Genomic DNA, 14059 nt, shown 5'->3' with positions numbered 1-14059 from the left:
CAAGTATTTATAACACGCGGTGGCCATGGCTCCAGGTTGTTATTGCTTTGGGTTGGTAATAAAATTCATCACCACAATAATTATTATTCAATTTTATGACTTTCCCTATTAGACTGTCATCCTCATCAGTTACAAATTCAATGACTAAACTAATATCATCATCATCTTCCTAATTTGTCTAGGCTTTTCCAAAAAAACTTATTGCCTTAATTTGTTTGGTCATGCTGCTCAGTCGGTGTATTAGCTATAATGAGTTTAGCAAAAATTACCCAATGAGCCAACCACACACGAAACTTGCCTGCATTTCTAATATGACGATTTTATCGTGAATATCAATGAACAAAGCCATTTAATTTCACGTTTTCGCTCGTTCGTTATGATAGTTTAGTTTCGCTCATGAAATTTTCGCGAGAGTATGCTGCCGCGAAAATGCGAAAGTTAGATGCCGCGAATACATAAGTGTCCTAGGGTATATCTTTATTAGTAGCCTGGAAGTCCACTGCGTTGTGAGAAATTGTCTGGTGTAATAACAAACTGCACAATGATTCAAATAATGGCAAGGCAGTCGATTAGCACAATGAGTATTCAGCAAAAAGTATCAGGACTCTATGCTGATAGCCATGAGTTCTAATCTCGGTGAAAGCAATCTTTGTCTGGCTTCACATAGTTGGCTCTTACTATAGCCATAAAGCTAAGTTTATAGGCAATGAGAAAAAGTTTATAGAAGTTTATAGGTGTGTGAGCAAAATAGCTTATGACTTGTCATAGTTCCATAGTCGATAAAGCCTGTACAAGGGTATGCGACTTAACGTAAAAATAAGTTATGCTTCTCTACTGTATCAGATGAGACTGGCATTTTTATGCTCTAGTAAGGCAAATTTTATTGACTTCACTAAGGGTTAGTTAGCCAATGTAACTGTGTAGATTATAAGTGTTCCGCTGCAGTAGTGCTCATTAAGAGCAAACCTGCATAGAAGTAAATATTAAAAGCACTAAATTTTTATTGACATAAAATCCACGAAAGAAAATGAATGAATAATCGAAGTAGAAAAATTATGGCAGAGTATATATTTTTTGAGAACACAAATAAGATAAAGAATATCGTAGACAGATAACTACAATAAAAATAGAGCAGTTTGATATAATAATATTGGCAGTAAAATACATAAGTGTAGGTTAATGGGTATGTGGTTGGTTACATTAAATAGCTGATAGAAAGATTAACACATAAGCTAAGGCAAAAACAGATAGAATGCGGGAGGATATATATCCGGATAAACCTACAAACTTGCAAACTGACAGATTGCCAAACAGACAGTCAGAAAAACAGGCAGACAAATATACAAACAAACCAACTTTCAGACAAATAGAAAAGCAAGCAGACAGACTAATAGACTGACAGGCAGACTAACATATAAACAGGCAGCCAGATAGATGGAGAAACAGACAGACAGACAGACAGACTGACTGGTAAACGGACAAACAGATAAACTGATAGATAGACAGACAAACAAACAGACAAACAAGCAAACTTTCAGACAAACAGAAAAGCAAGCAGACAGACTAATAGACTGACAGGCAGACTAACATATAAACAGGCAGCTAGATAGATGGCCAAACGGACAAACAGATAAACTGGTAAAAGGACAAACAGATAAACTGGTAAACGGACAAACAGATAAACTGACAGATAGACAAACAAACAGACACACAAACTGACCTCCAGATAGATTGAAAAGATGGGTATCATAGAGGTCTAGAATAGTAAAAAATACAATTTAATCTAAAATCAAATTATTGTCTAAATTTTATTGCTTGTCATTATTAACAATATGAAGTTAAATAAATATCCTAATATGTTATATTAGGATATAGACTTATTTTTATGCTATTGATAATAATACAATTAAACTAGTAACAGAAAGCAAAATCTGTGTGTTTAAAGCTTTAGTAGCAAAGCTGTAGTATAGCCTGAGACTATATCCAGCAGGTTCGATGATCAGCACGAGGACTACAAACTGCATGATAATAAGATAACTTCCTCTAAAAGAGCTTCTACTAGCAGATGTCGCCAGAGTGTTTTGTTGTGTCAGATTCTGTACAGCTCTGGGAGTAAGAGAGACAAAGAAGCAACACCAGAACTGGATGCTGATGAACAAATATTAAGGTGCTTCTAAGGCTGAGCTTTTGCTTGCAGTATTTTAGGATAGAATGTATGATGCCACCATGATTTTTTCTCATACGTGTGGAAATTGGAATTTTGGTATGGTGTAGCCCTGGGCCGCAGGCTAGTGTAACAAGTTTTTATATCATAGCATTTGCCATTAGTTGAGATGTGATAACATGATGAAGTATCGTGTCTGTCAAGATTTCATAACTTTGTGGGTTGCCATTCCTTAGCATTAAGAGTTGTGCTCTCATAGCTCTCAGCGGACCCTTGAAACTAATCAAACAATAGCGAGTTGTGAAGCCATCAATTTTGGTACTTAGTAGATGGATATAAACTTTATTTGGACTGGTCAAGGCCGTTTTAAGCAAATTAAACCATGAGACAAAAACCAAAAACAAAAAGTAGCAAAGTAAATTATGTGCATTGAAAGAAAAAGCTCCTTGTGTATAACGTTGTTCTACATTGTAGATTGGTAAGGTGTTGGTATCTGGTATAAGGTGTAGTAGATTTGTTGGGGAAGTAGGAAGGTAATAGATGGTCAGTCAGATTGGAGCGAGTTGAATATTTTATACAGCAAATGTCTAAAAACGTATTTAGCTCCTCAGCATTAAGGGCTGGTCGTAACTGTTTATATTTCAGTAACTCTAAAGCATAATTTTTGAAAGGTTTTTAGTCTTTCTTTATCAGTTTTTGATATAAAGAGATACCAGCTTGGAGCAGCATAAGATAAAATGAATGGCATACGATTTTGGTGAAAGAGTGATAGAGCTTTTTGTCTTACGCCTATCTTTCTGAGCTGAGTTAGAGCATGAGTTGATTGTCTAGTTTTTGAGATAATAAAGTCAACATGGTTTGAGAACCGAAATGCTGGTTGTTTGTATGCCCAGAAGCTTAACACTGTCAGAAGCTTGACACTGGTAGTAATGGATATAGTTTTTTGCAGTTTAAATGAGTCACAGGAAGTTACCTGTATTTAAAGCCAGCCAATTAAACTTTAGCAACGCAAAACAAGTAGGAGCATACGTCAATCTATTTCTAATAATTGTAAATAGACAACTAGAAGTTACTTTCTCTTGTTACTTGTAACTGCACATTATTAGGTCCAGTTACGTTTACTCATATGTACACTTCTGTTTGCTTAATTAAGACTTGAAGTTGTCTTCTCTAAAACCTATGAATCTTTAAGAGAATGAAAACTTGCTATATGTTGACAGAAAAGCTTAACATGATGGCGAATGCTGAATACCTTTATGTCAAATTATTTTTAATCTATTCAATAAAAAGAAAAAAGGTATCTTGATAATAGAAAGTGTTGTATTGTGTTTTACAGAATGCTGCTAAATGCAAACAGTTACGATGGATTTCACAAATGGAACGCATCTACTGGCTGTCAATATGGCAGCAAAAATCTCTGCTAGCTATTCTCTGTATTTTATGCAGAGACGATGCTCAGATAACAAGAAGGTACATTTTCCAAATAAAACTCCTGACATGTGCTCTGTATAACCTGCACCATGATTTCAGGGAATCCTGGTGTAAAGTTTGAAGAACTTGTTTGATTAATTTAAATGAATAAATTAATTTATATTATTAATAATAACATCAACATTACAAATTTTTACGTTTTCGAAGTAATTTTGATTATAGAGCTATAAGCATATAATCTATATCTATAATTATACAGTTGTACAAAATTGCTTCAATGTTTTACACATATATATTTCAAATAAATATAAATATACATATATATTTATATGTATATTTCAAATTTGCTAGCAATTTGATTGAAAATAACACGATGAACAGATCTTAAAGAAAAACAAAATTATACGCAGTACATTGTAGAAAATTGATAAACTATACTAAGAAACTGCTGTAAAAAGGATAAATCACAATCGCTCTTTTAATAATACGGAAAACAGCATCAGTATTTTTGTATCTGTGGCAACTCAAACCCTGGTTTCATCTGATTTTTGTGTAAAATAAAAATGTAGAAACAGTTTGTAGGTTTTATTTTACTGAAGTATATTCCAATAAGAATCATGTACCTCTAAAAATATTGTTTATCATCACCAACTGTACATCTAGAACAATGATTGCATTATGAGAGGTACTGTGTCGGTCTGCAACTAAACGACCATGACATTTTTCTAGCTTATTTAAAAAATTTGGAGTTTTTTATGTTTGTTCGGCATATAAAGCAAAAAAATTCAACTTGTTTTTAAAAATTTCAATTTTTTTTTCAATTTTTTTTCAAAAATTCAACCTTTTCTATTTTTGTGAAATAGAAACATTCAAAGAGGTTGGACAGTAAATGTTTACACAAAAGTATTTAGCTTTACAAAAAAGGCTATTGGTTTTATTACGCTATTTTCGCTAGAGCAAGTGCAAATTCATGCTCTGCCTGATCTATTTTAAGCTAACATTTTAAATTACATACAAAACCATTATAAATACTTATTGCGCTTATTGCTGCTGATTGCTAATTTCATTTTTACAGGCCAAAATCTTCTCTATTCACTGTACCGCCAGCAATATTTATAATGATGAACTCTTGACAAGAGATTTGGGTAACAAGTAATTCTTCTTGTCATGATAATAGGTAAGACTTGCAAGTATAAAACTTTATGTGTATTATATAATATATTATATTATATAATATATATAATATAATATATTATATAATATATATAATATGCGATGATTATACATGTATATTACAATATGATTGGCTAGTCCCACTGGTTGGCTAGTCTATTAAAGTTAAAATTTTTTTTGAGAAAAACAATTTTCATGTATTAATATTGTGGTTGGTACATAATTACAGCTTTCTCTTTGCATTTGAAACAAAATGGTTTTAGTACATTTTTGAACTGTTGCACATAGATTACATAATAACTTTTAAACTTTGTTTATTTGTTTAGCAGCTTGTTGTTGTTTATTTATGTTATGATGCTGGCCTAATATTCATGTCATATATAAAAATCAGTTCAAATAAATAGTTTGAATTGATATTCTTGTACTGTCTTATTCCTGATTTATGGTTTTTATTTACAAAATTATTTTAACAATTGTTGCAATAACACACACACACACACACACACACTATGATCAGATTATTCACAAAGCATGTTTCTAAAAATAACATGTATTAGCAACAACTAACATGCCTATGAAAACTAACACGCCTGTCAAATAACTAATATGGCTATTAAATAATTAAGATGTCAGTGTAATAGCTAACATGCTTTTGACATAACTAACGCGCCTTTGAAACGACTAACATACCTATAAAATAAATAGCTTTATATGGAATAATTAACATTATGTATGAAACAACTTACATGCCTTAGTCATAGCTAAAATGACTATGAAATAACTGATTGCCTATGAAATAACTAACATGCCTATGAAATAACTAACATATCTATTAAATAAAATAAAGTTTATAAAACAAACTAAAGTTATGGACTATAATTAACATGTTTACAACCTCTAAAAAATAAATAGCATGCGCATTAAACACAAAACACATGTGGAAAATACTAATTAGCTTGCTTATAAAACTAATGTACAAAACCAGCTGAACGCCTGATGCTGCCTGACGCTGCCTGACGCTGTCGAGGTAATAAAAGTATTTGAGTGACTTATTAGTTTGTATGAATTTACGAATTTGAGTAACATAAGCTAGTCTAAATCTTTATTATAATAACAGCCGTGTCCATCGAAACAATAAATTTGGGGGTTAAAGAGAAATGATGGCCTTACCTCCCAGGGATTGAACCAGTATAGTTGGATTCATGGGTGTTAAGCCAAGGGCACTACCACTAACCATCCATCTCCCTTGCCTTGGCTTGAAATACCATAAAACCTCTATTTGAGCGACATGGCACTCTATTTTTTAACCCCTTCTCTGTAGTGGCGGTCAAATGGAGGTGGCACTCAAATAGAGGCTGGCATTGAATTTTTCAAATAGCTTGTCAAAATGTTGGGAAACTAAATTTAACCATTCACGGGTGAAGCGGATGTCACCAATATTTTGCACTCTCTTTCAGGGGAGCGACATTAACCCTTTAAAATAAAATAAAAATGCTAACTTATCTTAAAGTTCTCAAAGATCTCTAAATAAATATGCATTGGAAAGCCGAGAAATATCTATACCTGTTGATATCTAATGCTTGCAATTATCCTGCAATGGTATTATAGCCTGTGCCCTGCTTTGCAATTTGTTAGAACCTCAATTTTTTAAAAATCATTTTGAATTTCAAAGCAAATTTTTGTTTTATAACTGTACTTAACAATGTTGCATAGAAGCTCATTGCACTCATTAATATGTTTGCTACAGTTTGCAGCCAAAACTGGTTTTTTATGTGCAATAGAAAAAGAGTTGTGTGTGTCAATCCATTGCAAGCCGAGTCATGATGAACGCAAGGGTGCTATCAAATAGTATGCTATAAATCTGATAATTTATAAGTTATATAATGTTAGTCTATTAAATGCTGCAAAATCATATTTAAGAACAAGTGACATAAATCAATCATACTTATAATACATACAGAAACAAAAATCATCAAGTTTGAAACCAAAATACTTGCATCATTTGCTTGGCAAGCTGCGTTCTTATCGTTATTATTGTTCTTATTGTTCTGCGTTCTTATTGTTGGAACAAACATTTTCTGGCTTTTCAATACCTTTCACAACGTCTTCTGACCTTAACTTTATTTTGTGCTACTGAACTAGTCGTTATTAACGTCTGAAATGTTTTTTAGCAGAGCAGAACTTTTGCGTGGCGAGTTTCACATAAACAATGATACAATTTGAGCCGGCGAAGTGCTAAGCACAACTTTTAGCCTAAAATTGGTCATGTGTATACCATCGTAAAACATATTTTACGTATATCTCAATATCAAGACCGCATTGAATAAAGACTACTGTTAACCTGATAATTATTATTATCAGTTATTAATTATTTTTATAGCATTGATCTCAAAGCTCTAATAAACAAAAGCAAAAAGATTTGAAGTTGGAAAACGGACTTCGATATGAAACGAAACAATGAAAAAATTAATTGTTTTTGATGTAACCGAGTCATTCATTACCTATTAGTACGATTTTGTGGACACTTTTACTGATTACTTGCTATTGCCAATTCATAAAGATCAAAGAATTTTAAAGCGGCAGCCAAATGAAGGTGGCATTCAATCAAAGGGTGGCATTCTTTTTTTTAACCCCACTTCTATAGTGAGAGTCAAATAGAGGTTTTACGATAATTTTGCTTAACATCATTCAACATCATGATCTCTTACAATACATCAGACAGCAGGCAGTGTTTTTGAAGAAATCTGGGCACGTATATTTTTCTAGTGGTTTAAGCGTGTTTGTAGTAGTTTGCTTTTAGTAGTTCAAGAGCTGCAAATAACAAGCTGCAAGCGTGTATATTCATCCAATCACTATAAACTGGACACATGACAGACAAGCAAACAAACACTTAGTTATATATATATAAATTACTAACATGCCAACTTTATGCATGAAAAATAAATAATATGTTTATATTATGCATGAAAGACAAGCAACACACCTTTGAATAACTAACATGAATAGTAAATATCTAATATGCATGTAAGACATACATAAAATTTATGTGAAATAATTTCTGTACAAATACCATACTTGTGAAATAACTAATGTGGAACATGTATAACATGCAAGTCATGTAAAACAAGTAACTTGCATATGAATCTATATGCATGTATATATTTCTCAAATTTTTCCCCTGTTGTATATGTCCAGCTATAACTATTAAAATTTGGAATAAAAAATCCGTATAGCAAAAGATGTTATCTCGGAACCTCCCATTTGTCAGTCCGACACACTACCAATCAAGCCAGACAAGCTTGATAGATTTGCTAGGCGATATACGTTGCTATATGGGAGCAAATACGCTACGCTTTCAGTCACGACGCATAGTCATGGCGTAACTTCATGAAAAGCCATAGCCCTTATTAGTAAGCTTACTCAAATTATCCATTGGCAACTCTCAGGCAACTCTCATTGCCTCTCATGGATTATAAGACCATCTTTAATACTTGGGCAACGCCGGGTAGCCTAGCTAGTTTAATACAAATGCAGAATAAATAACTTGGCTAGTCAGTAATAGGATACATGTGAAATTAATACTAAGCATGTAAAATAATTTACATTTCTATGACATTAAACTAAATTATGCAAGATGTTTGTGAAGTGAAGCAACAATACTTAGAATTAAATGCTTTAGCAATTTAAAAAAATTTACTTTTTGCTAGTACTTTAATACTGAACTTTTCTCAAAATATAAGTTATCTTCTTTGAGCTATATATATTTACATGGAAGGATAACTCCATCAGCATTGATACGTCATAATCTATAAACAAGCCGAGTGAAATAATCATAAACGATAGCCACAGATGGTGCCTTAGTACTCCGCGTGCATTTAAAAAAACCATTCCTATCACGAGATCATCTAGCTGATAAACACCCAAGTAATGAGGCTACAAAACACTAAAGGTGAAAGACACACGCATGCCCAGCACTGAATAACCTGCAAGTTTGCGCAGTATGAACTGGGCCTCACATGGCTATATGCTCAGTGATCACAAAACCCAACAAGTGCTAGAGTGAAACACTAGCCATGGTGGCTAAACATTCTATTGTACTAATAACAATGTAGCTATTTTAGCAAAATTAGCTGTTGGAATCTAAATATAATAGATAGGAATTAAAGGTTTGAATGACGACAGAGCATTACTATCTACACACTAGTTAGAAATCCGCTCACAGAGCTTTCTTAGACACGCTGATCACAAACTAATTAATGACTGATGCATACTGAGACACATGAAATGAACTGTATAATGAGCGTACATCCATATCGTCACTAATCAGGTGTCAGTGAGCAGCTCAGCAATGTAGAAAGGAACCACACTAAACTGATCTGTACCTTTCCATGAAATCTGATATAATCAAACTATTACTAGCTATGAGTACCATTGTTACATCCCGGAGTGAAAAGAAGAAGTGGTAGGCGCAAGCTAGAGTGACACAGGCTACTAAGTGTGCCAATGACTAGAGCATCGTATAAAAAGAGTAATGTCACTGAGGGAGCAAAATGGATCCAATATGATGACCTTATCCTTACGGTGTCATAACTCTCTCTGTACTCTCCACTTTCTCTGTATGCTTTCAAAATGGAGCTGTTTGTAATGACCTTGAAGGCTAATCTTTAAAATGTGTTTTTTTTCTATAGTTGGACTTATCCTTGTGATTGTTACAATTTGTGACATTAATGAGCATGTTTATAAGGCATCACTTCCCTCTTCCTCACTCCGAAACTGAACCAATACAATTAAACATTATTCATGCCTTTCAGGATTGTTTAAGCAATCCCTCAGAGATCAAATATAATATTTGCTTAACTTACTACAAACAGTGGCGGTATATGTTTATTAAAAGCCAACAATGCATAAACGATGGTTCTGTGATCTTGGGTGGAGGCATGCCCAGTTGCGGAGAGCAATTTAGGTTCGATTTCATTCTTGTCACCTTTGACACCTTGTCACCGATTTCATTTTTGGCGTTTTCTGGGTATTGAACTCCAACTTTTTGTTTGCAGGTCACCAATTCGAGACAATTAGGCCAAGGCTGCTCTCCTTTCAGGTTTGGCGCCATTCCCTCAGTTAACTATCCTATATAACTATTGCAAGTTTAGTCTGCATACTATATTGTTCACCATAAATAATAAGAAGCACGCATCACTTAAGGTGACACTTTATTCTAGTAGTGTACTAGCTAGTGGTCTCTCTAATATTGTCAATTAAATTGCAAAATATGCAAAGGTATGTCTTGTTACTAGTTTTGTATAAAAGGGAAAGATACTAAATTATACTAAACATCTGTTAGATAATCATGTCTATACAGTTTAAATGTCTATAAGTTTATTGGACTATCTAAAGCACATCTAAAAACCCCTAAGCACCTATTAATATGTATTATTTGGCTTTGCTTTAAAATATAACTATAAACATAGACTACTACCTAAATTCAGAGTTTAGAGCGAATTGTCTTACCTATTACCCTTATTTTACTGAAATGTAAAAAATGAATTTGCCTACTCTGCTGTGGTTCATTAAGTGTCGGCAGCGATGCTGAAGCAACTGTAATGTAAACTCATTGCTGTCTCTGTACTCCATCTTTGAACATCTCTTTGCAGTCTAACAACACAAGCAGTGCATGCTTCTATCTATGTTATTAGCTTATTTAATTGCATAGTATGAAGCTCATACAAGTGATGACATTTGTTATGTTTATACCACAAACATGGCTAGTAATCTCTGGTGCTAATGATTGTCTTTGCTAGATATATTTATTGAATGGACTAGTTTTTAAAATTTTGCAGAAACGATTTGATGCCCAAAGTTCTTAGTAAGTAAGAAGCCCTGTATTTAGCTATACACAGCAAACATTGTGAATATGATTTAGAAGGGCTTGAAAACATAAATCAACTAACAGCAACTCATCTATATATATATATATATATATATATATATATATATATATATATATATATATATGCAACAATGCAACAACTATTAAATGGAAAATCATTCAACACGCAAGGCCATGCGACCCAGCCACCAAGCGTTGTAACCTGTGCATGTCAGAAAAGTATATCATCCTCACAAAGCCAGAAATGAGCTCACTCAACAAGCGTAATGAGCTAGCTTCCACATGCCGACATTCTGCTAAATACACACTACGAAATGCAATTACATAGCTATCAGTCGTTATAGTAATTACACCTTTCTTATATATAACTCAGTTGGACCAAAACAATTTTATCTGATGATTGTCTGCGTAACAGACATGAAACTAATAGTAATGAAGTTGTTTTTTATCTAAGGTTTTACATGAATAAATTTTATATTTAAGCTCTGATCACTCATTGAGCACTATTTGGCAGCTTTAACACACTACTTTGGAATATATATATATATATATATATATTATGAGTTGCTAATGGCTGATTTAATATATATATATATATTAAACACTTTAATAATACCAATCAGTGGGTAGCTCAAAATATTGTAGAACTCTGATTGTTGGATAAGATCACTCGGTCTGTTGCATAACTTGACTATTGTGTAACTTATACTGTTGTATATGTCTGTTACATAACTTGACTATTGTGTAACTTATACTGTTGTATATGTCTGTTGCATAACTTGACTATTGTGTAACTTATACTGTTGTATATGTCTGTTGCATAACTTGACTATTGTGTAACTTATACTGTTGTATATGTCTGTTGCATAACTTGACTATTGTGTAACTTATACTGTTGTATATGTCTGTTGCATAACTTGACTATTGTGTAACTTATACTGTTGTATATGTCTGTTGCATAACTTGACTATTGTGTAACTTATACTGTTGTATATGTCTGTTGCATAACTTGACTATTGTGTAACTTATACTGTTGTATATTTTAACGTAGTAGAAAACTCAAACTTGTAAAAGTTCTGTTAAAAGTTTGTAACCAACGAAACTATTGATTCGAAATAACAGACAGTCATTCTTCGTCGCACAAGAGATGTAATTAAACTTAGAATTACAGCGAAAAGTAAAACTTTTCTTAGGTTGTTTACTTTAGGTTTGTTTTATTATCTACCTTGATGTGCTCCTTTGAAATGTGTACTACAAACAGTCTTTTCGATATGATCAACTGTTGATATTAAAAATACATTTATATTTTGTCAATTGATTACAACTGTTTTTTTATTATTAGCGTCATATGTATTTAAAAATCGATAATAATTACAAGACTCATCTAGCTTCAAATAAAATGAGAAAGTCTACAAATAACATGTAATTAAAGGTTGTCTACTGTTATCAGTTGAAGGAATTGATTTACTCAATCTGAGATCTTCAGAGACTAATAGCTTCGCGAGATGTATACAAAGCAACGGAATATATGGTAGTGTGTATAGCATAGGAGTTAACGGAACAGTCATGCATAGTCTAGTATATGATGTTGTTTAACATACATAATACAGCCTATATATATCTATAGAACATAAGTTAACATATATGACGCATATACATAAGTATATGACATAAGTTAACATATAAATCATAGCCTATATATGTATATATGTATATACATAAGTATATGACATAAGCTAACATATAAAACATAGCCTATATATATGTATGTATATGACATAAGTTAACATATATAATGTAGCTCATATATATGTATGTATATAACATAAGTTACCATATATACTGTAATTTAGCCTATATATGTATGTATGTATGAGACATAAGTTAACATATATAGTGGATATACATATATCGTATATACATATAGCTTACGTATATGACGTAAGCTAACATACATAATGAATATACATATGTATATGACGTAAGTTACCATGTATAATACACGGGTATATGTGACATAAGTTAACAGATATAATGCATGTTAACAGAAGTTAACACAAGTTAATATAACTTAACATATATAATGCATGTATGTATGTAACTTAGGTTAATATATATCATGTTAACACAAGTCAACATGTGCAAAGCATTTAGTCTGATGCTCCTGATGATCTACAGAATGATTTTATAAAATTAAAAATGCCAAATTTGTGTTAAAATTACTTCGGAGTGGAAGCTTTAAATAAGATATGGGCTTTAGTACAAAAATATTCTACGACGTTCTTAATTATAAACTAAATCTTTCTTGCATTATATAAATATCTAATCTTTATATAATTGTAAGTAAATAATGTGATTCGTTCTTATCTTTATTTCGCTGACCAATGTTGAAGTATTTTGCGTACAAAAGTGAATCAGGTCATGTGGAAATAACAAACTTAATGTTTTTCCACACAAACAAAAACTATTTTAAACTTTCATACTGTTTCTTCTTTAGCTTTATTCATCAGCTTATTGACAGAACCTTCAATCCAAACAAAAAACTTGTCCCAAATTAGACCAAAATTACAATTAAGGCAACAGTTAGTCAATCAAATCAAATAAATGATTTGACAAATTGCGTTTAAAATACTTTTCTCTGTTACCCGAACGGGTATTAGGAGAAAGATTATTAAAGCAGTTGACGATGATATTTTCCAAATAATTGATAGTGGTCGTATGCAATTTGTTCATATCATGTAAGTTGAAATGATGTGAAAACCTGTAACTGTCATGTAAAAAACGAAAAAACAAACCATACAAAATATTGAAATCTTTAATCGAAGTAAGATAAACATTTAGCAGGTAAAGAAAGAAGATGGGAAAAACTTTAAAAAAAACTTTTGGTTTGCATATTTATTAATAAAAAGTTCTACTCCATTATGTTTTTTTCCTCTTATTTCCTAACCATGTTTTGAAATATATGAAAATTAATATAAAACCTCATATGAAATATTACCCATAATAGCTCATCAACTAGAGACCAATTTAGAAACGACGCAATCTTTCCTTACGTAAGAGGTATTTGCTACGCTCTGGTATCACATATACAAAATCAGTACGCTTGTAGTCAAGTACTCTGAATGTATGACATTGACAATGCGACATAGAAACTGTATGACATAATCGATACAATCAGCTCAATACATACGCATTCTCCAAATCTTCCGCTCGAGTAGGAAAACGTAAGAGATTAGGCGCTATTGTCTTTCAAATCGAGAAACTTAAATGAATCATATGCAATTTAAATAGATTGCAACTATTTTCTACAACTGCAACTACAAAGCTGGTGACGTGGTTGACTAGCAATTTAGGTATGACCTGTTAGTGAGTCATTAAATTTGTTTACTGTGCCTCATACAATT

The 14059-nt window shown here is 32.3% G+C and overlaps 1 long non-coding RNA gene across 1 annotated transcript in view; it reads left to right on the top strand.

Moving 5' to 3' along the window:
• The window catches only part of LOC137401973 (uncharacterized), a 48960-nt gene extending 44174 nt beyond the window's left edge, over nucleotides 1-4786 (top strand). The window contains exons 3-5 of the long non-coding RNA XR_010979409.1: nucleotides 1991-2167; nucleotides 3501-3634; nucleotides 4671-4786. This is a non-coding gene — a long non-coding RNA (uncharacterized lncRNA). The remainder of the gene's footprint in view (nucleotides 1-1990; nucleotides 2168-3500; nucleotides 3635-4670) is intronic.
• The last annotated feature ends 9273 nt before the right edge of the window (nucleotides 4787-14059 follow it).

This window comes from Watersipora subatra, chromosome 8, assembly GCF_963576615.1.
Source record: "Watersipora subatra chromosome 8, tzWatSuba1.1, whole genome shotgun sequence".
Classification (NCBI taxonomy): Eukaryota; Metazoa; Bryozoa; class Gymnolaemata; order Cheilostomatida; family Watersiporidae; genus Watersipora; species Watersipora subatra.
This window is presented reverse-complemented; position numbering and strand designations above follow the sequence as displayed.